This window comes from Artibeus jamaicensis, unplaced genomic scaffold, assembly GCF_021234435.1.
Source record: "Artibeus jamaicensis isolate MK-2021 breed Jamaican fruit bat unplaced genomic scaffold, CSHL_Jam_final contig_497, whole genome shotgun sequence".
NCBI classification, from domain to species: Eukaryota; Metazoa; Chordata; class Mammalia; order Chiroptera; family Phyllostomidae; genus Artibeus; species Artibeus jamaicensis.
The window spans coordinates 10,737,366-10,765,006 of NW_026521863.1; the positions used below are offsets into that span (position 1 = coordinate 10,737,366).

The 27,641-nt window shown below is 39.4% G+C and overlaps 1 protein-coding gene across 3 annotated transcripts in view; it reads right to left on the bottom strand.

Moving 5' to 3' along the window:
- Positions 1-27,641, bottom strand: part of ESR1 (estrogen receptor 1) — a 370,527-nt gene that overhangs the window by 325,059 nt on the left and 17,827 nt on the right. The window contains exon 1 of one of the 3 annotated variants that reach the window (XM_053668793.1): positions 19,387-20,694. The exons of the other annotated variants lie outside the window; for them this stretch is intronic. The gene's annotated coding sequence lies outside the window, so the exon portion shown is untranslated. Of the gene's footprint in view, positions 1-19,386; positions 20,695-27,641 lie in introns of those variants that run through there. 3 annotated transcript variants of the gene reach the window in all.

Consider the following 27,641-nt stretch of genomic DNA (forward strand, 5'->3'; position numbering starts at 1 on the left):
GTTTTTTAAATTTAAAAATGTTACATTTTGTTATAATGTTCTATAACATCCATTCATGCAATGAAGTTCAGAGCACCATACCAGCAAGGTGTTATGGTTAAAGTGGTGACTGATGAGAAAAATGTTTTCTTAAATTGTACATAAAATGCCAACGAAGAGCTCCTCCTGCTATCCTACCACCTTTCCTCCTTATGGACCTCCGATCTGCAGAGACAGCAGTAGATTATCATGTGAAACTATTGTATATATAATTTTCCAAGACACTATTATTCCCATTACACTTTAAAAATGATTTTTATTAATTTTACCATTATAAAAGTAATATATGATTAATACAGAAAAAGTTGGAAAGTCCAGAAAAGTAAAAGAAGCAAAAGTAATTTACTCATAATCCTACCACTAGGGTCAGCTATGTTAATGGTTTCATATATGGTTTTCTAGTTTTATTCATCTTACTGGATGACTTTTACTGTAAAAGGAAATATAAGAAGAAAGATGAGACCAGTTTGAAGAAAATTAATACTATGGAAGGACATAACACAAGATCAAAATAAATGTAAAGAACACAAAACTGTCAGACTGCCAAAAATTAGAAAATGCATTTGAGTTCATTACAACCATAAACCCAATATGCTCTGCTTTTATTTATTTATTTATTTTTAAATAAAATTCCTTTAAAATTCACATAGAGGTCTAAATACTGAGAACTACACCAAAATTGTGAATAACAATAATTAGTAGACATTAAAATATTCTGCACAACTATTATACCCAAAGAAGTAAGTCCCCAGCCTGAAAATAGATCTGTTGACTGTAGAAAAGAATCAAAAAACAGATAATTTTATATGCAGAAGTTTAATTTACAAGAGAAAAGACAGTTCATTGAATATAGGATGCTTAAACAATTGGCCATCAATCTAAAAGGAAATACAGTTAGACCTTCTACCTTTACATAGAAATAAATCCTTTCAAATGGAAAGGATACTAAACTGTTACAAAGAGAAAAAATAGAAATTAGAATTTTAGAAGAAAATTTAAGAAAACAGCTTGTAAGGCCTTTTAAAGTAAAACAGAAAATCCAGATTCTGTAAAAGAAGAGAGCTAGGCATCATCTCATAAGATTATTTTTTTTAATTTTATGGCAGAAAATTAGAAAATAAAATCAAAGATTAAATTATTGTTGAGGAATTAATATGATCAAAAATCTGTACTATTTAAAGAGCTTTTACAAGTTAATGAGATAAAGAGCAACTAGATTAGGAGGAGATGAGACTAGGGCATACACAGGTGACAGAGAAAGAAATCCAAAGACACAATAATAATATGAGCAGATATTCAACCTCATTAGAAGTCAAGAAAATTAAAATTAAATTAATAATCCTTACTCATTAGACTAGCAAAAATTAGACAGTGGAGAATTAGAAGGGCAGTGGAAATGTGAGGAAAAGGGTATCTCAAATATCACTAGCAGGAATGTGATTTGTTACAGTATTTTTAGAAAATAATATGGGAAAACCCATTAAAATTTTAAAATATACAAACCCTTTGAACCAGTGATTCTACTCCTGGAAATTAGACCATAAAAATAAAACCACCAATAGCTAAGAATATACGTAGTGAAAAAAATTTCATTTATTGAAAACTTTTCAAGACCGAATGCCTTTTGATAGATACTTGAATAAATTTTAGCAAATTTGTATCTCATACAAGTGTTGAAAAAATAAGGTAAATATCTCTTTATCAGATCTCCAAAATATATTTCAGCGAGAAAACTAAGAAGCAGACTGATACACATACATGGATGCGTATACTGCAGACATAGCCTCATCCCACATTTTGAGATAATTAGGGTCCATTCTCCTGTATATCAGTATCTGTGTTTGTATCGGGTTGTGTGAGTGTGGACACAATAGTGGAGGAAGCTGTATTCAGTGGTTTTTCTCAAGTGGCACAGGCAAAGCAAAAAGAGAGGAAGAAGGGAGAAAGACAGACAAAAAAGACTGTAGGATAATAGAAAATATATATGCTACAAAAACAAAAGAAAATGTATCAAATAAACTGTTATCCATTATATTAAGAAAATAATCACTAATAGAATAAATCCATGGACAAGGACCATAGGTGACATGGCCAAATAAAGTGATTTGATTTCTAGATAGGATTGTGGACAACTTTTGCTTGGAATATTTAAAGAGAGTTTCTGCAAAATAATAATGTTTTAACAAGGAATAAGGGAAATCTGGCAATATCCCCTCAAGAATCTTAAAAGTAGCTTCAACCTTTGACATTTTATTTACACTTTAGGAACCATTTATATGGGAATAAACAGAGATGTGGACAATGATGCTTGTTAAAACATCTAAATAACTAAGTAAATTCTAACATAAATACATTCTATAAAATATAATAATTTCAATTTGCAAATATATACTGTGTATCTATATGTGTGTACATACACATATGTGTGCATATTATACACATTCTATATAATATAATGTTAATGAAAACCTAACATACAATTTCCACTCACAAAATACATAGTACGTGTATGTGTATACACAAAGTATGTATTTTATAAATGGAAATTGTGTTTAATTTTAGGTTTTTCTTAACATTGAATGGTGGGAACTTTTCATTTTTAATATGCAAATATATACAAATAAATAGATATACATACTAAGCAATGGATTAAAAGAAAATCTGTGGCTGGTGAGCATGTAAGTGACCTCTGTTTACATCTTTATTCTTTTCTCTTTTCAAAACTTGTTAAAATTGACATTAATTCTACAACAGGCAAAACACAAGAACCATTTTTCAGTGGAAGCATAAGAAAGGTAATGAATTCATTTAGAAATTAAAAATGGCCCTTCCAGGCAATCTGATGTTCCAAAATGCTCCCTTCAAGGCTCATTCCACGTTAGAATGCAGCATAAAGGCCTTGGGCAGCGCTAACCTCTGTCTACATCATCTGGATAAAAAGTGACACATAGAGCTGCCTACATTAACAAACTGTCCCCCCCAGTATCATACGAACCCTGAAACACAACCAGTCCTCCAGATGTGAGGATGAATCCCTCACATGGGCAGCTGTCAGGCTACAACAGAAAGTTTTCCTTGAAAAACCAGTGAAGCTGTTTTTGTGTTGCATCTACTAAACAACATTCATAATTTATTTCTTCTGATCTCCAGTCAGACCAGATTTTTATAGTTTGGTCTGAGGTCTCAAAATTGGAAACACTTTTCTCTCTTGGTCCCCCTTCTGGGTAGAAAGGATTTCAGCTGAAACGCAAAGAAAGACCCTGGCATGGAAGACAGACAAGCCTACAGGGAAGGCAGCTGGTGGAACTCATGGCACAGCAAGGCCAACGGATAAGCTTTGTTCTTATCCCAGAAGATCCTCCCAGAGAAGACCCAAGGGCCGGCAAGATAAGCATCAACCCTCTGAGGCACACTTCTCCCCTCCCATCTCCTTCCCACCCACACCTTGGAGTGACTTTTGCTCCCCAGCTGACGCAACCAGGATTTCACTACGTTGCATTCCCATGTTTCACTGGGATTGAAGGAAGATCAATAGACACATGGGCGGTTTTTTTTTTAAACCAGCCAATCTCCCCTGTTGCCAAAGGAATGACAAGGAATGTGCTCTGCAGTTTTGAGCTGAGGAAAGACCACAAAACTATTCTGGAAATTTTGCCAATACTCAACAAAGTATTATTTATACTTTGATGGGCAATGACATGTGAACATTTCAATAGGTGCCCAGAAAAGGGCTGACAGCTGTGAAAGGAAGAAAACATAGAGATGGCTGTGTGCATGCGTGTCCTCAGCTGATTCTAGACTCCTGTGTCAGGCTTCCTTTGACGTCATGAAACCCGAACTTTCTGATGACTAAGACTTTCACTTCTGAGGAGGATATATTGTTGTTGTATACATAGAGCCTCAGACCGGATAGAGGATTCTGGTCCATCTTATTTGCTACTGTGAGTCAGGTCAACAATATGAGTAAAAAACCACTATAATTATCAGTGTGGCACTGTTGTATAGACAGGCAAAAAAAAAAATTGAATGAGCCAGACTGAATCTCTGAGACTCAACCAGCCATAGTCAAAGTGTATATTAGGGGTCCTGCTAGCACATATCCAGATAAATAAATTAATAAAAGAAGTCCTTCTCTTCACACCTGGCATAAAGGCAAGAATTATAATAAACAATACTGGAATATATTTACTGGGTTGTAATTTACTTAGAGACAAGATTAAAGCCACGAGATAGAGTTGAAACCAGGAGATATCACAGCAAATAGGGACTGGTAAGAATGGAAATACAGCAGAAAAGTAATTTGACCCAAATAGGGAATAAAGAGAACATAATGGGAGCTTATTTATTAGTGGAAATGAACACATAGTGTTATATTGTATTCGGTTCTTGGTTTTTCATATGCGATTTGCCAGTATTGTGGATTATCCTTCCCTCTGCCAGTCTTTATACATCCGAGTCAGCTCCTGCCATCTTCAGTTCATATGTGTCCAGGGACCCCAAAATAATCTTGACCATTAATATATGTCAAATCTCATTAGCAAAGCAAACCAAAGCCAAGATGGCACGGCTATGGCTTACTGGTCGAAGGACTCCTTTGCCTCTTTAGCTTGGGGTCAAATCTGGGGGCATATTTTCACTGGTAGGGGAGAAGTCCAAATGGGAACTGAACTTGGTAAACAAGGATACTGGTCAACTAAACCCCAGCCTGTTGTCTCTTTGCTAAGTAAAAACTGATGCAGATATAACCAGTCAACTCTACTAAGTGTCATTTACAGGCAGGAAAATGTACTCAGACAATGACGAAAATTGAAATGGCACTATCCACACACATAAAGTCTTAGCCTCAGAGGTCTTGTCTTGAGTGGATGAGTTCTAAACAGTAAAAAGGACATCGTAAGAAGTTGTCCCATGCAACAGGGATAGAAACAGTTTGCAGTATTTGAGCTCCTTCTAAATTATAATCTTCTCAAGGGAAGAGACTTTTCATTTTTATACTGCTTCTGTATTCCTTCAGCATCTAAGCCCTGTGCCTGCAAATGTAAGCTGCAAGCCCATATTCCCAGTAGCTAAGATCTTGGGTCACTGTTCTAAGTTCAAATCTTGTTATCTCATTTACAACTTGGGTGATCCTCAGCAAATTACTTCATTTCTCTGAGCCTTGGTTTGCTTCCCTAGAAAATGGGTATGATGATCCCTATTCCTAGAGATGTTGTAATAACTAAGCTATTCTCTGTAAGGCACAAAGTACCAAGGCCAACAGAAAATGTGGTCAATAAGTACAGGTCGTATTACTCTCATTACATTAATTACTTGGCTGAACTGACTCCAAAAATGACCAAAGTAAATCATAAAATAAATAGGACTTTAAAGAATTGAATTTTGTAACCTGAGAGTTGTATGAAAGAAAGAGGGAGAGAAAGGGAGGGAGGAAGGGAGGGAGGGAGGGAGGGAGGGAGGGAGGGAGGAAGGAAGGAAGGAAGGAAGGAAGGAAGGAAGGAAGGAAGGAAGGAAGGAAGGAAGGAAGGAAGGAAGGGAAAGATTGGGGAACAACCCCACATAAGAGCATGACACTAACCTACTAACATATTTTATGCATTTTATTATTTGTCCCTTTAATTTTTTATACATAAGACCAATAATTAATATTAATAGAGACAAATATCTTTTGGAGTAGGAGAACACTAGTGTTAGGTGTCGTTAAGAAATAGGCAATAAAAGTGGAGAAATGTGATTCTGGTACTGTTCCCTAAATGATACAGTTGTGCCAATTGATGCACAATGAGTTCAATGGCATCTGGAATCCCAAGCATTTGTCCCAGACCTCTCTCAAAGTCCCAGCAACAGCACTTCCTTAGATCTTTCTGGAATAATCAGCTTCAGATATAAGGCCACTCAGACACTGCCAAGTGTGTAGAAACACAAAAAGCAAGAAAGGGAGTAGCATATTTAAAAACTCCTAGTGAGTTGCACAATTCTACTTTTCCCAGCCCCAGTCGGGTAAAGGACTCATTTATTTGCTTTAAAAAAACCTTTTCCTTCCTTCCTCCTCCTTTATTGATTTCTCCTTGCTCTCCAAACTAGCTGTCTGCACTGAACTGGCAAATAGCTACAGGCATTCTGTCCTTGGAAGTGGAAGCTACCTCAGTTCACGCTGTTAGCAGTCTATGATTCACATAAGCATTCATTCACAGCTGCTCAGATTCTTTTTTAATTAAATTTATTACAGTGACATTGCTTGAGATCATACAGGTTTCAAGTGAATACTCTGACACGACCTGATCTGCATGGGGGGCAGGAAGTAAAGGGGAAAGGGAGCCAATAGATGGTGATGAAAGGTGGTTGGTCTTTGGGTGGTCGGCACAAAACACAACATTCAGACCCTTAGTGCAGGGTTAGGACGACAGCTGTTTAAAATTCCTGTGTCAGAGAGCTTTCTCAGGAGCTTCCAAGCAGCGTGGCATCAGCCATGCCCTTAGAGAAGAGGTCCTGGGGGTTGGTCCCGATTCCCCAAGAACAGTCACCCTCAGAAGACTGGCCCGACCAGTCCCAGTGCACTTCTGAGGACAGTGGCAAAGCCTGGAACTACTGACATTATTTAACATTTTGCTTAGTCACTAAATCAAGTCTTTGCCTAGAAACCTTCATTTCCTATATAGCAGGGAAGACGAAGCCCAACCGAAATGTCCCTAAAATACTTCACTGAAACAGGCCAGCTCTGCAATGAGGAAGTTACCACACTAAGCAGTATATGCCATGTGGCCCTTCATGAAGCCAGGCTCAGTCCATGGCATCTTTAGCTGATGGCAGACAACCTGTGTCCCACACCACAGCTCCCCCAGCCCCCCCCCTTGCAACTGGGCAGTTTACATAAAAATAAACCACACGGGTTGATCGATTGACTCAGACTTCCTGTGCTATTGAGCACTTTGAAAGTTAGCATGGTATTTACAAATCAGAAAGGCTTTTAATCTTTTACATCACATGCCCACAAAGTGCTAAAATAAATACACAGCCTCTCAAATTGGCTTTTGGCAATGGTCACAACTTGTCCCTCCATTGTACTATACACATGGCCTTTCCAGAAGTTCGCTAACTAGTTTAGAAATGGTCTGTGGGGGAAACAAGAAATGGACTTGAAGGTCAGAAAGTTATTTTCTTTTTTAAATTGTAAATAAAAATGGCGTGATCACTTAGTGATCACAAATGCAAAGGAGATGGCTACGTGTCCACCTAATAGGTATTTTTTCCTTACGCAACTTCTACTTGTCACTTTCAATAATAAATTCAATAGACATGCTTCTCAATGATCAAAAATGTACGAATCATATCTCTATGTCTGGGTGGGTAACTGAGTATACAAAGTCTATATTCTAAAGGTTTTTTCCTTTTGGGGGGTTAAATTAAACACACACCAACATTTTGCTTCTCATTAACACCATGCAAATGGCAAGAGGAGTTTTTAAAATGCAAATCAGAAAATATTTTCACTTGTTAGCAGCTATGGTAAAGGTCTGAGGGACACAAGAATGAAATAAAAAAGATTTTTTTAATTTGGGTTTTCTGCATGTAGAATATACTGTTGATCACTTAGATAAATTCCTTCACCTCCCCAATACCATATAAAGAATCTTCAACTGCACAGTGTATGGAGGGGGTTATTTAATGGGTTAGCCCATAGGTCATAGCCTTCACTCCAAGAAGCATGTGTGTAATGTCCATCAGACACGAGATGTACTGCTAAGCCCCTGGCAAGCCAGGCTTCATAATCAAAGAAAGTAAATGAAAAAATTAGTCTCCAAACCAAATAGCCAAATTAGGACTTATGTATTCACATGGAAGAAGTCAGGAGAAAGAAAGAGGAAACTAATATGTTCACACATAACTCAGTAGTGATTCAAAATTCAGATCAATATCTGCATCCTTTCTCAAAAGAGCTGTGCTAAGATTCAGTCCTACAGTCCTAGGAAATGTGCAGAAGTTTTTGTGCTCTAGTCTTTCTGGCTTTTGTCTTCATTTGTTTTTAGGAGGGAATAAAAGGATGGAATGGGTAGTTTCTAAAGATTTCCTTAATTAAAGCTGATTTGATCTCTCACTTAAATAAAACAAGTGCTTAAACATAAAAGCAGCCTCACTTAGCAGTATGCACTGAAAGAATCAATGTTTCACTTGTCTGCTCAGCCCAGATTTCTTGATCGTGTTATTTTACAAAACCGAGTAGGGCATAAGTTACTACCATTGACATCATTAATAAGCATGTACACAAAATGCATAGGCCACCACCTACTAAGTCCACTCAGGTCTACAGGATGACTTCCGTTCCTATAGATCAATTGTGCCATTAGAGCAAAAAGTCATGTTCGACAGTGTTCATCAGCAGAGTTGCCTTTGCAATAGCTGTTGGTGGGGTTTACCACAGAGACGCAGATGTAGCTATGGGATGGGAAAAGCAGTCACTGCCCAAAACTAGTGAGGAATTTAGCAATGCCACCTAATACGTACTTTTGTCCTGCAACTTATAAAAAGCCTTTCTTAATCTTTACTTGCGCATAAAATTTGTCCTCAGTTTTTACTTTGTATTATAAGTTGTGCCAATAGACTCCCTTAGAGTGCTTCAGGAATATTCCATGGGCAATTTCCACTGTGGGTTTTAAACATCAGCAGCATGAGATATTGAAAAAGACCCTGGGCTTTTTTTTGTTTGTAAACTGCAATCGAATGGCTTCAAATACATAAAACTTAATAGAGTAAAAAAATACTTGTTTAATGTCTTAACTTTGTTTTCTCATCTAAGACTAGCATGACTATTTTTTTCTTCCATGCAGCAATGAATCTAATTTATAAACTTTTTCTCAATTAAAAAAAAAAACCAGAAAGTTTAACATTGAATTAAGGAGTCTTCAGGGTTAGCAGGTACCCAATGACAGATTCCTAGGGCCCAATGGACTGATAACTATATTTTAGGTCTAGGAAACATCTGCTCAGAGGAAGCAGTTTATGGTTTCCACATCAAGTAGAAAAAAAAATACCATATGGATCTGAGACTTTGGCAGTTTTTTAAAACCAAAAGTAATGTACATTCTATTCTGGTGGGCTTGTGTCCTTCATTGACTATGTTTCCTTCATCCCCTTTAAAATCAAGGGGATGTCACACAAATTGTCACATGCAGAAATAATAAAGATACAAAAGAATCAAAGTTTCCAATGGAAAATTCATAAACATATGCTGTCAGGGTAAAAAGGCTAACATTCAATTAATCTAAAAAAGAAAATTTTTCTCCATGTGAGTCTACAGATTATATGAGCTTCTTCAACCACCTTGACCCCTTGGTCTAAAATAGTTAAATCCAACCCCTGGAAATATTCAGAATTAGACATGTCACAGAGAGTAACACAGATAGAGAGAAATTTTGCAAAATATATGCAACATCCTTTGTTATGAACTCATCTTCTTTTAATTTTTTAACCCCAGTCTTTTAGGCTCATTCTAAACAATTACATGAAGCAAGCAATTAGTTGTTATCTAATCAATTTAGACGTTGAACACTGACCAAATTGTTTGATATTTTACCCTCCCTTCTATTTTCAATCCACATTATCCCTCCATGGTGACTTTCTGGGTATGTATTATCTGGGCTTGGCCATCTCTACTACCCACTTCAGATAATTGCTCAGTTCTCCACTTGGCTTCTTGTTGGGTAGGCTTGACCTTAGAGAATGGAAGAAAGAGCCAGCATTTTCCTTTGATCTCTTAGAACTCAGGATTCCATTATATAATCTGCCATAAATCCTAGTGGTAGAGATTGACATCAACTTCCAAACTTGCCATAATATGACACTCCTGCTTGATTCATTATGGATTCGGACATTTCTTAATTAACATGAACTCAGTACTTCAGTTTGTCTGATAAGACATTTTTCAGTTGCCTTCCTGATATTTTTAAGGGTTTCCTTGATTAATTTTCTTCTTCTGCAATCTAAGCTTTATATGCCAAATGTTCTAACTGGCCATATGCCTCTAAGGTTTAAGCTCACAGATGTTTCCTTGTGGCCACAGCAAAAACCACTCCTCTGAGAATGAGTCTGATAAATAAAATTGGCAATAAATTTCGAACTCAAGAGCTGGATAAAGAAGTCAATTGCAGTCCTTGTTAAGCTGTACTTTTGTAAATCTACAAACTTATCTAATGGACTCAATTCTCAAATATCAGTGGTAGTAGATTCTTGGAACACCATCAACAAATTAAAGCTTCAAACAATCCAAAAACCTCCCTCTAGTTAACAGTATAAATCCCTTTCCCTACTAAACATATTACCATGACTGCTAACAAGCAGAAAATTGGCACACTTAAATTTTGCTTGTATTCCAAGTGCTGAGGGAGGAGTAAAATGGATTGAAGCCAGGTGGTGAGAAGGAAGGGAAGCAAGAGCCCCGCATAGCCTAAACACGAATAATTTGTGAACTGCTCTGAATGATTACTACTCAACTACATTAATATTGCTTATGCAACCTGAGTGCCATAGTAAACAGGAGACCTTTGCTTTATGCTTTTTCCTTTCCTAGAAAATATTTTTCTATGAATCTTTTCCTTCTCGAACCAGATTCAAAGCACCTTGATTTGTGAAGCCTCCATGATCTGGAGGACTAGACCAAGAAACTGACATGAACAGCATTCTTCATGTTCAATGTTATAATGTCACCCTCTCCTTGTACTTCTCAGCTTAAAATACAAAGCCCAGGCATTGTCACCCATGAAACATTCTCAGGTGTACAGCATCATCATTTGAGATGTATTGTAACTGACATTAAATTACTCACTGGGTTTGAGCCCTGGTTGGTGTGGCTCAGTGGATTGAGTGCCATCCAGTGAACCAAAGGGTTGCCAGTTCGATTCCTAGTCAGGGCACATGGCTGTGTTGCAGGACAGGTCCCCAGTAAGGGGTGCACAAGAGGCAACCACACACTGATGTTTCTCTCCCTCTCTTACTCCCTTTCTTCCCTTCTCTCTAGAAATAAATATGTGAAATCTTTTAGAAATTTAAAAATTAAAAAGCTTAATTATTTAGTGGGTTTGGCCTTCCCCTAACACCCAATAAATGTTTGACTTTTTTTAAATTGGCAATCTTACATTTTATTTCTCTTTAGAAGAAAAAAAGAGGAAAAGAGAAAGTACAATCTGATATCTTCCCTCTATCCTCAAATCACCAGATTCGGTACCCCCATTCCCTTAAGCATAAGGCACATAAATCAATAGAATAATAACATGTCTTTCTTTTATACCCAAAACAGATACCTATGGCTTTGATCATGCTTATATCAGTATTTCAACTCGCCGTTCTAAATGGAGACTGCTGAAGCAAGAACTGTACAGTTATATTATGTTATAGCCACAGGGACCATAGAGCTACCTAGTCCAATGCCTCCATTCAGTTGATGAGGCAAATGGGGCCTCAACAATCAGACTTATTCAAACAAAGCCAGAGGTACAACACTTCCTAGTTTCAAGTATATATTATGAAGCTACAGTCATCAAAACGGTGTGGTACTGGCATAAAGAAAGCCGTGTAAACCAATAGAACAGAATAGAGAGTCCTAAATAAATCCCTACATATACAGCCAATTGATCTTCAACAATGGTGTTGGGAAAACTAGATTTGCACACATAAAAGAATGAAATTGGATACTATTTTACACAATACATAAAAATAAACTCAAAATCAGTTAAAGACTTAAATGTAAGGCTTGAAACTGTAAAACTCCTAACAGAAAACAGTGAACTTGAAAATGATTTCATGGATATGACACCAAAAGCATAGGCAATAAGAACAAAATAAATGAGTGTGATTATATCAAACTAAAAAGAGTCTGCACAACAAAGGAAAAAAAGAAAAAGAATGAGCCCTGACTGGTGTAGCTCAGGGAGTTGGGTGTGATCCCTGAAACCAAAAGGTTGCTGGTTCTATTCCCAGTCAGGGCACATGCCTGGTTTATAGGCCGGGCCTCTGGTTGGGGGTGCAAGAGTCAACCAATCAATGTTTCTCTTTCACATCAATGTTCCTCTCCCTTTCTCTCTCACTTCCTTCCCCTCTCTCTAAAATAAATAAATAAAATATTTTTTAAAAAAATAAATAAATAGAATGAAAACAAAACTTATATAATGGGATAAAATATTTGCAAACCATATGTCTGATAAGGAATTAATCTCCCAAATACATAAGGAACTGATACAACTCAACCACTCAATAACAGAAAAACTGATAATCTAATTTAAAACTTAAGGACTTCAATAGACATTTTTCCAAAAAGACATACAGAGAACCAAGAGTTACATGAAAAAAATGTTCCTCATCACTAATCATCAGAAAAATAAAAATCAAAACCACACTAGGTATCACTCTCACTGAATGGCTATTTTCAAAAACACTAAAGACAAGTGCTGGTGAAGATGTGGAGAAATCAGAACCCTGGCACAGTCTCCAGGAGAATAAAAAATGGTACAGTTGTTATGAAAAAGAGTATAGAGGTTCTTCAAAAAAATAAAAATGAAAAAAAAAATGAAACTGCCAGATGACCCAGCAATCCTGCTTCTGGGCATATACTCAAAAGAATTGAAACCAGGATCTGGGAGGGGTACTAGCACTCCGATGTTTATGTCAGCCCTTTTCAAAAGGGTTTGTTTATGTGAAAACAACATAAATGCCCATCAACTTGAATGACTAAAGAAAGTATGGTATATACATACAATGGAATAGTGCTCAACCTTAAAAAGAAGTAAATTCTGCAATATGAGGCAACATGTATAGAACTGGAAAGCATTATGCTAAGTGAAATAAACTGTCACAGAAACACAACTATTGCATCATTCCACTTAGGTGAGGCATCTAAAATAGTCAAAATGGCCCTGGCTGGTGTAGTTCAGTGGATTGAGCCCAGGTTTGTGAACCAAAAGGTTGCTGGTTCAATTCCCAGTCAGGGCACATGTCTGTCTCTCTTTCTCCTTTCCTTCTCCTGTGTCCAAAAATAAATAAATAAAATCTTTATAAATAAATAAATAAATAGTCAAACTCATAAAATCAGAGGCTGGCATGGTGGTTACCAGGGGCTGGAAAGGCAGAAAAGTGGAAGTAATTAATCAATAGGCATAAAGTTTGGCTAAGTAAGATGAATAAGTGCTAGAGATTTACTGTACAACACTGTACATGTAGTCAACAAAATATATCGTATGCATAAAGTGAGGTTAGATCTCATATTAAGTATTCTTGCCACAGTGAATTTTTAAAAGACTTGTTCATTATCCAATTCAAAGTACCTATTTATTTACTTTATATTGCATTTATTAAAAGAAATTGAAAAAGATACAAAGAAATGGAAAGATATTCCATGCTCATGAATTAGAACAATTAACATAATTAAAAGGGCCATATCACCCAAAGCAATATGAATTTATATAATTCCCATCAAAATCCCAATGGCATTTTTTTAAAGAAATAGAAAAAAAATTACAAAAGATCTCAAGTAGCCAAAGCAATCCTGAGAAAAAAGAACAAAAACACACGTCCCTGACTTCAAATTATACTACAGAATGACAATAAACAGAATATCATGATATTGGCAGAATATGAAGTACATATTTAATTATTATAAATAAATTATAATTGTAATCTAATCTAATCTAATAGAAATATGAATGATTTGCTTTTGAATTTATTTTGTCCAAATAAAATAATTTTACTTAAAAAATATTCTAAGTTAATAGCTTTTCACACATATATGAGGTGTGTTACTTTTTAAAGTTCCATCACTTAGTCTTCAGTGTATCACTAGCAGAATCTCTGATGGGAGTCTGGTAGTTATTGTGTCCACTTTACAGATGGGAAAACAGAGCACTGGCGTGCATGTTGTTTGCTCAGGTTACTCAGCACATCAGTAGCAGAGTAATTTCTTTTGACTCCAAACTTACTTCTTTCTCCGCGAGTCACTTTGAAATGAAATCATCTGCTCAACCATAAACAATCATTTCAAAGAGCGAGTCTTAATGATTTTTTAAATTGTATCATTCCTCTTGAACTCTTCTAATCACCTCCAAATTGATGTATTCACTTTTCACCTGAAAACCTTAGAAAAATACTGTGAAGACTGAAGTGAAGTTTTTAAGTCATTCCAGTCCTACTCCAAAATCTTTACTGCCAGCACTGGCAAGTCCAAAACTGTAACATTAACTTCATTCCTCAATTATCTCCTACCACCTCCCTGCACACTTCTCCCTGGTATTCTTGTCAGGCTGGCGAATGATTCCCCAAAACCATTATCCCTACAGCTTTGCTAATGGTCCTCCCTGTCCTTATATCTTCCTGTATTAGTATTACCCATCTTTAAGGTCATGAACAATTATCACTTCCTAAGTGAAACCATCCCTGACCATCGCCTTCATCTTTGCTATGCCCCGCCCCTTCCCTATTTTCCCCTTAACCAGAAATAATTGCCCCTCTGTGCTGCCACACCACGGTGCTCATCACTCCCAAAGCGCTCATCACATTCTATCCTGCACATTATACTATGTGACACTGTAGCCTACAGTACATATTCTAGCCATTGTGCAGTAACTCGATGTCATATTAGGTGCCTTACTGACTATAAGGGGTAGTGATGCCCAGGAACAAAAGAACACCTCAGGCTCTATTGCTCACAGTGCTTATGTCCCCAGTTCCCTGTGTACCCCAGCCCTTCCCAAGGCACTGGAGTGCAGGTCTGAGCAAACCCCAGCTCTGCACTTGAGGCATTTTCTGGCTGGGAGCAGAGACTCTGGGACAGATCTTAATAAACCACAGCCTGGGCCTTGTAAATATTACTCATTCCTTAAATAAAATCAGGAGCAGAGTTTAAAAGTGTGTGTCAAGTTGAACTATATTAGATTCTGACTAACCCTGATGTCTAAATATCTTTTTGTAAAACTCAGTGCAAGAAGGATTTTCAAACTTCCATATTTAAAAAAAATGTATACTGTATTTGTCACATAGTTTTAAAGTGAAATATATTAAAATAGATTATATCTATGATGTGATCATCTTTATTAAATACTTCTCTGTACTTGGTTTTAAGAAAATGAATCCTGACCAATGATTGGCTACAGTAAATAAAAACAAGAGTACAAAAGACAAATGTTTTCTGTGAAATAAACTCAAAATTTCTTGTGGGTCTTTTAGTGTCTTCACTGAAATTCAGAAAGGAAACAGTCCCGATGAGGCCACTTATATGAACACAGGGGGAGGAGAGGTCTCGGAAATGCAGATTATCCATTTGCAAAAAGGCTTTGAGGGGCCCTTATGAGCAAACCTGGGGGGCAGGGCAGAGGAGTGCTCAGGGACCCCAGCTGCTAGCCATTTAAAACGAGAACAGTTAGATGGCATCAGAGGAAAAAGAAATACCAAAAACTCAGTGGCGATCTCTTATCCCAGCAAAGGGCGGGACCCCGGAACAGGAACCGTGTTTACATCCTATAAGCAGGTCTCACACTTCAGCTTCCCCAGGACTGCTGTTCGGTTGTGGGGTTGTGGCCCCGCAATCTCTTCCCCCTTGTGATAGGCAGTGCCCACAAAGGACTGGGGTTCTATCTTCAAGGAGGCAAGAAAGGGGAGCTAGAAGACTGTACCCCCTTTGTATACATTCTTAGCAAGAAACCCCCAAAACCTGAGAGTTGGAGCAGCTAAAAATAGGAGCGTGAAGCCAGATTAAGCTTCTGAAGGCCAGGGTTAAAAAAAATAGTTAAACTCCAGGTATTACCCAGGCAATAAGCATCACAGTGGCTTTTCACAACAGAAGGCTAGGGAAGGGCACTTGTCCTCTCAGAGAAGTCAGGGAGCCTCTGAGGACTGCAGGGTGACCCAGGGGTAGGATTACCAGAGGAGGTGACCAGCAGGCTCTCTGAGTCAATCTACCATCATCCCTCCTAAACCCTGCCCAGCCTGCCTGCCATACTCACATTCAAGTTCTGCCGTGTGGCTGGGAGGAATGCACAGCCCCCGGGTCCTTTGGAACACATCCATCCGCCTCTCACACGTGTCTCATAGCCCCGCACCGGGTTACTCTCAGTCACTCGGTGACAAGATTTCACACAGAACTAAGTAATAGTTTAGACCTTGCATATAAAAACTTGCACTTTATAAAACAACTTCTTACAAAGCTCTCTTACATACTTCATTTAGATTTCATCACTAGCCAGCCAATTTCTGTAAGTCAGATACCATTATTCCCCTTTTACAGAGGAAGCTACAAAAGCTTAGAGAAGGCTAAGATGCTCAGCTTGCTTCTTCAAGGCCAAGATCATATTGATCAAAAACTCTAGAAATTAATATTGTATCAAGTAATAGCTGAGGGCAAGAACTTTCAAAGTAGCTAAATATATCTTTGAGTTTTAGAACTGTCATTTATAAAGCAGTCTAACATTGGACACATTACCTAACTTTGTAAAGTCTTAGTTTCCTCATTTGTAAAATTGGGATCATTATATTATTTACCAGTTAAGATCACTGTCAAGATTAAATGTGATAATGCCTACAAAAAGCATTGCCCGAAGTAAGTGCTGCCTAAATAGCAGGTGCTAATATAATTGCTATCACTACTGCCTCACCAGCACTAAATAATTGCTACAGAGACAGTGAGAGAGAGGCGCTCTCCCAGGTCTTTGGCTTCAAGTTGAATTATAAGTTCAAGTACACAACTACATGTGCATAGAGTCAGCTCTTGCCCAAAAACTAAGTAAAACTCTTCTTCTGATGTCAAAACCAATGTAATACGTTTTTGACGTACTCATCACAGTAAGAATCTGTCCTTTTCTTTGTTACTCTTCTCATCACAAAGGAGAGGAATAATGGAGAGAAGGATGTTGGCGCTTCCTCTGCTTTCTCTTCTAACCGTTCACGCTCATTTCAAAAGCAACAGCATGTCGGTAAGTGGCACACTCAGCTGGGTAAATTTTTTATCCTTTTTACTCAGGACAGGTTCCCAGTTACAGTCAGATGGACACAAACTCTTACAAGCTACAGTGCTGACCATGAGTTCTGGTCATTTATTCAGACAACATTTATTACCAGGCACTGAACTAGGTTTGGAACAAAAATGAGTTTCTAACACTTGAAGACTGCAAATAGTGTAATGAGTGATTTTATCTTATTTACTCCATACAATTATATCTGGCAGTTACTCCTAACATCCCTTCTTCTCGGATGAAGAATTTGGGGCCAGGGGTGAAATTGTACAGCTAGACAGCGGAGGGAGCTATGAACTCAGGCATCTCCTGTGGATTTGAATTCAATGACCTAATGTCTAAGTCCTCACCAACGAGTTACTGCTATGGAAGACCTGAGCAGAAGTGTCAACTTTCTAGCAAAATACTTTTCGGGGTGACAAGATGGTACAAGTCCTAATAAAGATGAGTGGGCAAGACCACATCTCAACCGACATCAATGAAGTACGGGCCATGGATATTGTACAAATAATGTGGACAGCCTGCCTGGAGCTCAGTCACTGTCATTCTTGCCTGTTTTTTTTTTTTTTTTAGACAATCAGCAACTGTGAAATAGAGCTGTTCTCTGTCCAAAGCAAACTGAACCCCAGCCACTGGGCTTCAGCTGGGGCCCTGGGCTTCAGCTGGGGCCCTGGGCCCCAGCAGTTGTTGTGACCGACGGGACTAACCCATCACAGACTAATACTCAGGGAATCCACACATAACAACACAAAACTGTTTCATAGGCACCCGGGGTGAGTGTTTCTATTGTATCGAGATTTAGAGTTATAGCTGAGGGGAAGGCAGACAGCACCTACCTCTAAACCCTAAACTGAATGAAAGACACGGAGTTGATTGAAATGAAGGACAATCATTTAACTTGGTTCTTACTACGAGTTTAAAACATGTGAGCTTTCTCCTTCTCCTTGACTGAAAGCAATAAAACAAAACAAATATCTCCATGGATCTCAGGAAAATATCCTGCTCATAAAGAGAGCATTTATATTCATATTCAGAATGTTGCTTTTTCCCCTACATGGCACATCTCTGATATTTACATTATTTTTGTTTTTAATTTCTCTGAAAATCTAACAACTTCTGCAATATTGTGTCTATCCTCTGGGGTTTCAGAGCCACACATGCGAGGCCTATCCAGGGGCTGGATCCACAGGGTATTAATAAAATCCAAACGAGCACTTGCAAATTTGAGAAATAGGAAGGAATTGTATTGCGTAGAAATGGGTTCTGAACCCTAGATCTCAGAAGTTCCCATCCAATTTCATGTATATATTTATATACACACATACGTATATGTACATGTGTGTGTATACGCATATCAAAACACATTCAAACCCGGATGATTTTCCCAGCAATCTCCGCCTTGGACTTCCTCTCTCCAAGCTGATTCGATCGGATCCATACAACCCATAGAAACCCGGCCCCTTGGAACAGGCATCGGTGCCAGGGCCCAGGTCCTGATAAAGCTCAACCCTTTTCTAGGGTTAAAAACAAGAAATCATGTTGGGCATGCCTGAGAAAACAAGAAACGGTTACCCTCTCGACAAAGCATGAAACTTACAACCTATCGCACATTTCCTGCAGCCGGTGGCACTCCTCTAACAAAACTGAAAGTATCCTGCCCTGTCTTCGGTGGCTGCCACATCACTACCCGAGGAGCACACTGCAGTGTGGGGGAGTCATGCACGAACGCACCACTCGGCCGCAGACAGTGACTGATCGCTTTTTCACAGCAGACCAAACTGTGGCAGCAGGACCCGAAATAATTTGCCTAACATCTCAGGGCAAAGACGGGGTGTCTCACTCTTGCATTGCTCGATTGCACAGCTTTTCAGAAAACTTGACTGTCTTCTGGGAACAAATAATGGCTTATTCAGATTGCTTAGATCTAACTCGTGTAAATTACGGCACGGGAGATTAGAAAAACAGGTAGTGTGTTCAGGCTAGCCCACCACCAGTCCCATTAATACCTTTCAACATTCCGACACATTTCCCCAACACAGTTCCTCTCAGCGAGAGCTGGACCCAATAAATCCACAATCCAAGGCAGGCAGAGAGCCTATCAGGGCTGCAGTCCTATTGCCCTGTGAATCAGCTAAATATTATTCCAAAAGTGAATTTCCACAGTACCAAGTTTAGATTTAACCTTTTCACGTCGTAGTAACACTTGCCAGCAACTTTGCAAATATCCCTGGCGCATTAAAAGAAAAAGGAACATCTTGGCACATGGGAGGGGAGCTCTAAAGTTACCTCATGCTTGTAAATAGTAGCACATAGAGCAAAAAGAAAAAAAATAATAAACTGAAAGAGAACAAACAGGAGTACGTACTTGAGAAGAATGTCACTCAAAGACTGTCTTCTTATGCTATGGCATGGGCAAGAGGAAGGAACCTTAACCTTTCGAGCCCGTTAAGAAGCGTCTGAGCAAGGAGCCCGCATTTTCAGTTTTGGTGAAATCGGCTCTGAGGCAGAAAGACAGGAGGCTGTTATGACCATGAAATTAGGAAATGCAGTAACTCAAAACTAAAGAACTAGCACCACCATTTGACTAGGAATGGAAAATCTCCTTACAGAATAGAGGAGGGGGTGGCCATCCTCGCTCCTAGCAAGGCCTGACTCCAACTTTCTTAGCCCCTCAGTCAAGGCAGATGTTTCACAGGGTAAGCAATCTGCTTAATCTGCCTGAATTTTTTTTCTGTAATCCAGTTGATTTTCTCCTCACTTCTAATAAAGCCTGAAGTCCAGACAGACATGCCGTTTGGGGCAAAAATAATAATAATAAAGCATTCATTCAGAACATAAATTTAATGCATCCAAAATGAGTTATAGCTAAGAGCAAGCACGAGGGTCCGTCTCTTGTGAGCATTTTTGTAACTCTCGTTCGGCCATTGACTGAACAGCTGGCTCCCCAGGGCTTGTCGCTGATTTGATTAGGGTCTTGGCTTCAGTAACCTGCAGAGGCTCGGCTTCTCTCTGAAGCCTGTCCTTCTGTCATTCGATCTTTCCATAAACCATCTGGCATTTCCTGCAGCCATTTAAGAGTTTGTGGGTGTTGTGTTTTGTTTACCCTGAGATAAACATTTGGAAGTAAAAAAAAAGGGGGGGGGCTAAAAAGCAAAATTGGAATTTCTTAAAATAATACTGGAATGGTAATACCTTATAAAGTCTGCTGTGGTTTATGCCCTGTGTATCATAAAGGACCTTTAAAATATATAGTATGATTTTCTACTCTACGGATCTTTGAAAAGGCTGGTGCTCTGGACGTGAGAACGGGACAGACGGTGAAGGGGAGGAGTCTCTGGTGCTGCCAGTCACCCCGGAGTGTCCGAGGGAAGGTTCACATCTGTAGGGCAACAGGTGAGTCTCAACATCGGCTTAGAAAAGGAAAAAATTCTCATAATCACCGCTTTCAAACATTTTGAAAGAAAGGATTTGAACTGTCTTCAATCTTCTCTGTACTTGTGAGTTACCCACAAAATGACTTGAATACGCAAATTTGCCTGAGATTAGTTTCCACAGAATATAGGGAGCATAAGGCAGGATACATTTTAGCTAATAAGTAAAGTGTTTAATTTTAATTTAAGAAACATGAAATCGCAATAAGATTCACTCGCAAAAAGAACAATCACACATACTAATGCTTTGTATGGGGGGTTATTACCTTTTCCTTAGTCTTATTATGATTTCTGCCAGCAGACTGGGTTTTTTTGCTTCAATAAAATGTTTTGAACAGTTTAAATTCATTGAAAGCAAAGTAGCTTTTTCAAAATTAATTAAACCCTTCAATTATTTTATTTGACAAAATGGGTGAACTATGCTTTTCAAACAGCATTTAGCTTCCGTTAAACTCATTTGTGTACATCAATACAGAGAATAAAATTACTTACAGCAACAGTTCTCAAAACAAGACACTACCGGTAGCTTCTGAACTGAAGGTTATAGATTATTTTCTTTTCATTAGAAAATATAACTGTATACTATAAAATAAATTAGACTAATTATCCTTAAGAGACTGTCAGTGGTACCTGTTTGCATTCCCAAAAGGGGCTTTCTCAAGAGAGAGAATAAAAATCATAGCAAATGTCTTCTGGGCACATAGGAGAGGTCAAATACTCTTCTAAGTACCTTCATAAGAACTCCATGAGGTAGGGGCTGCTGTGAACCCATTTTACAAATGAGGAAACCATGGGATACCAAGATTAAGTCTCTACACCAACATTTCACAGCTGGAGTCAGCTGGAATCAGGTGGTCAAGTCAGGCGCCCAAGATTTTAACGCTCCACTGTGGAATCGGAACCAGCACACAAGGACATACTGTGGGAACACACATGTTTACATATGTCTTCACGGGAAGAAAGAAATAGAGAGGTTATCAGTGAATGAGCAAGAATAGTTTCTACAAACTGATACAAAATGTATTTATAAATCCTCTTAAAATTTATCATTCTACTGAAATCACTAAAAATTAAAGTGTCTGCTTGGACTAACATTATTTTTAAATATTCTGTGCTTTCTTGGACTGAGATTATTTTTAAACATTCTGTGCTTTCTTACAGAAAAAAATCTCCTTTGATGAAAACTTTCCTTTTTTTTTTTTTTTTTTTTAGAGATTCCACCCATTTATTTTTAGAGAGAAGGGGAGGGAGAGAAACATCAATGTGTGCTTGCCTCTCATGCCCTGCCCCCGCCCACTGAGGATGTGACCCACAACCCAGGCATGTTCCCTCACTGGGAATCAAACCAGTGACCATTTGGTTCTCAGGCCAGTGCTGAATCCACTGAGCCACACCAGCCGGGGTGAAAACTTCCTAATTAAATTGTGTTCACCATTATTTGATAAATTGAATAATAAAAAACAAATAAGAAGAAAAGACCAATTTAAGCAAAGCTATACAATACTATTCTAGAAAGCTTCCCAGGTTCCTGCCTTCATTTAATGTGCTGTGTTGTTCCAGAAGGGACCACTAATGGCCTGGTCTCCACAAGCAAAGTAAAGCAGAAAATTGGTGCAATCTTTGGTGGGTCATTCAGGCAAAACGCTTCTGTGATCTGGGTGAGGCAGGCCAAAATGAAAATCAGGTTTTTGATTTGGCATGTGTGCTTTTGTCTGACACGCAGCTGATAGCAGAGTTTGGGACTCAATTATATAGTTAATGGCACAGATTCTTCACATGTCCTGGTCAGCAGAGACGTGGAATGGAAATTTGCAGATGGAAACCGAGCGCTGCTCTACACACTACCCGGATCCCACCACACCACCAAAGCTGCTCTGAGCTCCTGGTTTTCCCCGTGAAGTGCAGTCAGAATGGGGACTCTTCCTGCCTCAACCAGTACTGAGAACCCACTCACTCATCTCCCCAGACAACCAAGTCACACCCATATGACACGCAGCCCCCAGCTCAGCTCACAGCTAATTGGGCTTAAGATAAACACCTGACCGAGATAGGCCAGTGACCAAGGACATGACCTAGTGTGAAAAGATAAACTCGACTAATCACATTCAAGCTCTTGAGGGTATAAATTTTGGGAACCAAGACAGAGCCAGTGAGACACACAGACAGAAAGGAAGTCTTGGGTAGAGTGAAGACCGTAGTAAGCAAAGGCCCTTAGCAAGTGCAAGTATGCAGGGACAGAGAAAGCAGTGAGCCAGGATGCACAAATAGGGGGCCCTGGCCCGTGAGCACAGGGTGGGGTCTGGCTACAGCTGCACTGCTTACCGGTGGGATTTGGACATCACACAAACTCCTCCACAACCCCTATGACCAGGCATTTAATGGAGTCTGTCTCATGCCATCTAAAGAGGGTAACTGAAATCTCATCTTGGATCACAGGTACCAGTTTTTTGTTTTGTTTTCTTTTGGTTTGTCAGTTTGTTTGGCTTTTTGGAGGGAGTTATTTGTTTGTTTGTTAGTCTTTTAGCAAAAAGCACAAAAATCCAGCAGTCCTGTTTTCAATGTACAAGTCCAGATTATTTGAAAATAGCTTTAATATGACCGATACTTGATTACTCTACTCTCATTTACTCAACATTGAACCTTCCTAATTGAAACTTATAGAGAAGAAAAGAAAAAGTTTGTTCCTTCAAATACAAGGTCAGGCAGAAAATACGTTTGCAAAGAGATCAATAAATTCAATTAAACCTTCCATTTTACCTATAGAAAGGCCTTTAAAATCTGCCTTCATAAATCACATGCCTTAATACAGAAATGAATATCTATCAAGTCATGAACATCCTGGGTAAGGAAATAATTATTGAAAAAAATTATTAGGAAAATAAATGGGCTTTCATATTCATTGGGGTGACAAAGGAAATAACATCTGGAGAATACAGTGGTTTAAAATGAAAAAGCTCTTTACTCTGCTGAGCAAAGAGAATATCTCTCTAACCCTTTTTACTCCTCACAAAACCATGCCCCTTTGCCCTTCTCCCCAAACGCCAGTCCCTTACCACCACTCTTGTCCTTCAGCCTTCGTCACCAGGCACACAAATGCACACACTTCTCAGAAAAGACGGGACTCAGGATTCAGTGAGGAGTGGCCCTTCTGGTAGTTTACTTGCATGGATGGCTAAGGTGTCTTTCTAAGGGGAAAAGGAAACTTGACAGATTTCATCCAAGGCCAAGGAGTCAGGGCCAGAGAAAAGCCATGACTAAATACGGGGAAGAATTTGTCTCAATTCTGTCAGTGGCTCATCGTGCACAAACACCTAATACCTACTGAAATGAGAGATTGCTACAAAATGCAGAAGAAAAATCTCTGTAAGACATTGAAAGCTAAAGGAAGCTTTGATCCCTAAACCAGATAATAATGAGGAGTGAGGAGTACTCTTCACCTGGTGACACAGCCACCTCCCCCGCTCCCACTGGCATCTCTGACTGGCACCAGCAGCACCAGTCTTGGCTGACATGGTGGCTACAGCGGACCCTGCAGTGCTACCCAACTCTTCTAGCAAGTTCTGCAGTATCTGCTTATTTACCTGGCACCAAAGAAAGGAAAAATTTTAAAGGACCACAGGTTGTAAAACAGTTGATGGAGAGCAGGGTGAGAAAATTTTTGTTATTGTTATTTTCATCCTGCTTTTTTCCTGGGCTCGTACATCCTACGAACAAATGGATTACAAGAACTGCAGATTCCACCTCCCAAATATCTCCAGTCTCCACTGCTTCTCTTTTTTTCTCCATATCGTTACTGAAGCCTTCTTCTATAGAGGCTGACTGCCACCAGCCTCTATTTCTAGACCATCAAACACACCTTCACCAGATTACCTTCCTGACTAATCACCATCATTGTGCTATCACTAGAGCAAGTTAAGTCCCAACCACTCACCATCACCCAGATCATCTGGCCGTGGTCCATCCCTCCAGCCCCCAACTCAGATCGAGCACCTCTTTCCCTGCTCCCAGTGTCCAATGCTTAGGCTCCAGCCTCTCCCCCATCCCATCAGTTCTGATCCTGCCACTGCTTCAAGGTTAATCTCAAAGAACACCTCCTCCATGGAGCTCTTCCAAATGGCCCAACCTGGCCACATTGTCACCCACCTCTCAGTTGTCACAGCACACTGCTTACCCATCTCCCCTCTAGCAACAAGTACTTAGGAAGCATCTCCTCTGTGCCAGGCAAGGATGTCGGGACATGACCTTGAGTATACTGTGTCTAGGAAAGGGCATAAACACTTTAGCAGATGACTTGTATGACAATCTGGTAACTGATGCATCAGAACTGAAACACTTTTACTGAACACTTGGTAACGCTCTTAGGTAAACGGCAAGTTTTGTCTGGTGCTGAGTCACTTTCATGTGTCTTCCATGCCTCCTACAATCGAGTGATTGTACGTTACCTGGGCACGTGTCTTACTCCATCTAGATGGGTGGCCAAACTCACAAAATGCCTAGACACGGATTTTTTTATGCAAATATATCCCAGTTTGAATAAAAGGGACAGAAAGTCCTATCCATCTTCAATCCACATCCTTCTATCATCCCCATTATCCAAGGAGACGTACATTCACCTTGCTCTCCAAGCAATGAAAAAGGTAGAGATTGACCATCTTCCGGGCACTGAGTAGCTTCAGCCCCAAGGACATCCCTATATGGATTTGCAAAGCTTCTGCAATGTAAAAATCTATACTGGAAACTACTTTCCCCAAAGGTCCTTGGAATAGGGACAACAGGCAAAAAAATAAAAACATAGGAAACAAGGAACAAAACTAGATAATTACATTAGAGACAAGACATAGCAGATTTCAATTGCGCAGTGTTGGCACTAGGTAACATAAGAAAATAATAGCAAATAAAAAGCGAGCATTTGGTTCACTAGATTACCCTAATGCAAAATGTGCTTAAAATGGATACTAATACAAGTATAATTTTGTGCCATTATTTGGGCAAGGAACGTGTTTGCCATCATTTTGCTCAGCGCTGAATCTTTGTTGATTACTGTGTAGTTGCTCTGCTCTTTCAGAAAACCTTTCTGGCCTTTCCTGGTTTGCTCACTGCACCCTCCACCTGGAAAGCAAAGATCCACATGGAAGTTTTCTGGGGGTTGAATCTTCTGAATCAGACCTAGCCTTTTGGGCACGTGAACCTTTGTGCGTGTTTCTGAGAACAGTCTCCAGAAAGTGTGTCTGAATCTTTAAGAAGCTTAATGAAACACAGCATACTAAAGGAATGCATTGGCCTTGTAAATGTGATGTTTAATATGCTATCATCCATAGCATTATATTTCTTTTTTAGTTTTTAACATGTTTAGGAAGTTAACATTGCCTATATGATTACTTTTCTTTCTCAAAATTAGCACCTTTTATCAAATTAGTAAAGTTTTAAAATCTTTCTTGTAAAATAAATGAAGATAGTCATTTCTCATTTTTGAACATTCTACTTATAAAACTCCAGAATGATCTTTTTTTTCTCATTAAATTTTGTTTTAATGTGTCTCAACATTTGGTGACAGATTTATGGCCAAGTTGTTTCTATTAAAAAGTACTGATCTTAAAAACTAACAACTCAAAAACTACCACAAAAAAATAACCCACAGAACATTCTCCTTTCCTTCTGAAGATTTTCAAAATTTTAGGTCTGCTCAGAAATTACCAAGTTGGAGATGAGGCGGCCCCTGGAGTTGAGAATGAGTGACGCAGGGGCCTCACCTCAAAAAGACCCAATTCTGTCCTTCCCTCTCAAACCAGAGCTTCATTTTCAGGGAAAGGAAAGATGCAAAAGTGAACAGAAGAGCATGGACTGGGTTAGCCTCGGCTGCCCAGTTCAAGGCTGCTATGTATTTTCCTCACACAGGAAAACAAAGAAAAGAGGGTAAAAACAAAGGGGTGGATGGATCAAATGGCAGACTGCAGGAAGAGTTATTTGGGCATGGGACAATTATCAAATGTTCCATGGGAAAATCAAAAACCTGTACTTGAAGGTTCTGGCTGGATAGCTCAGTTGTGTAGAGCATCATGGGATATGCCAAGGTTCGATTCCCCACCCGGGCACATACAAGATTCAGCCAATGAAAACAATATGCAACAACAAATTGAGATCTCTCTCTCTCTCCTCTCTCTCTTGCTCTTCCATATCCTCTCTCTAAAATATATATATACTTTTCTTTAAAAACCTATACTAGGACATAAAGGGTCAGATACCAAGTTATCGGGTAACTGGTTTCCTCTACAGGCAGAACAGACAGTTGATCCATTTCTGTTAGTCGCTCTGGGTATTTTAAGCCGCCTTGTCCGGCGCTTTGTGTGGCATTTCTGCACTAAAGCTAAACAGCAGGAGCAACACATGTCCCACTGCAGAGAGCCCCAGGGCCTCGTGGTAAGCCTGTCTCCCAGAGTCGCCACCACTGTGGCCTGTGGGTCTTTGCGAGCTACTGGTGGGGCCATGGAAGAGGTGTTTTGGCAGAAGTCACCCTTTCAGAAGGACTGGAGGTGAGCTGTGGACCTCCATGAAGCCCACAGAAGCAGCTGGATCCCTCGGAAGTGCTCATGAAGAGGAAGCAGACTACCCCAAGAGTTTGTGCCCTATTTATTTAGGCAAAGAAAGGGTATTTATTTCAACCAGCATGGAAAATGTTAGGTTATGTAACACTGGGGATAAAGAGAACGAGGCTTTTGAGGCTTTTTTTTTTCTCTTCCTGGAGAACAGTGTTGTGAAATAGTCCAGGAACAAGCTCCAGTTTCCATTCTCAGTCCTGCTTCCAGAAGCTTCTATATCACAAGATCAACAGTCTGGGCTCTGGGGTGAGGTTTAGAGTTAGGAGAAGCCAGAGGAGAAAAGGGCCCTCCCTCATCTGTGGCTGCCCATCCCCCATTAGGGTCCACCAGGGCCTCCCCAGTCATTTCAGAGCAACAAAGCACTTTGGCCCCCTCCTCACGCTCCCAGCACAACCTTAGAAAGAATCATGATGCGTGTGGTCTGCTGTGCAGAGCCAGCCCGACGGGTAATTCAGAGTTGTTCAAAGGGATGCTCAAACAGGAGGGGGACTGGCTGATGGATCAAAATTCCAGGAGATGAGCAGTTGGCCAGGGCTAGGAACACTTGCTCAAGAGAAAAGTAAGAGTGTGAACCTACATGTGGTCTCAGTCAG